Source organism: Echinops telfairi, unplaced genomic scaffold, assembly GCF_000313985.2.
Source record: "Echinops telfairi isolate 266 unplaced genomic scaffold, ASM31398v2 ScPeMD7_443;HRSCAF=831, whole genome shotgun sequence".
Classification (NCBI taxonomy): Eukaryota; Metazoa; Chordata; class Mammalia; order Afrosoricida; family Tenrecidae; genus Echinops; species Echinops telfairi.
In genome coordinates this window covers 85,585,720-85,586,108 of record NW_022104341.1, presented here as the reverse complement: position 1 = coordinate 85,586,108, position 389 = coordinate 85,585,720, and positions in this window count along the sequence as shown.

The following is a 389-nucleotide window of genomic DNA, read 5'->3' as shown; positions in this document are numbered from 1 at the left end:
TAATGGAGTTCCTTTTAGCATTTTTTTTTAAGTGAACATGATACTAAGCTTTCTCAGTAGAGGCTGCTATTAGGACAAAGTAGGAGAGTGATATTTCCTGAAATTTCTAAGCATGCCACCGACCCAGAATGCACTGCAACCTTGCAAGCTCTGGCCCCCCTGTCCACAGTGACCCTCTCTAGAGCCTGGCACAGTCCGTCTCGGGTCGAAGGCCTTCAGTAACCCCCCAGATGATGTCGTGCACTCCGCTGATCTGGAAAGTCACACTTTGAGTAGTCATACTCTGGGGGGGAACACCCCCACACTGTGAAGATATTCTGCCCCGCTGGAGCCTGATTTCCACTGCATTTTCACCCCAGGGCTTTCTGAATGCCCACTCACTCTGGAAC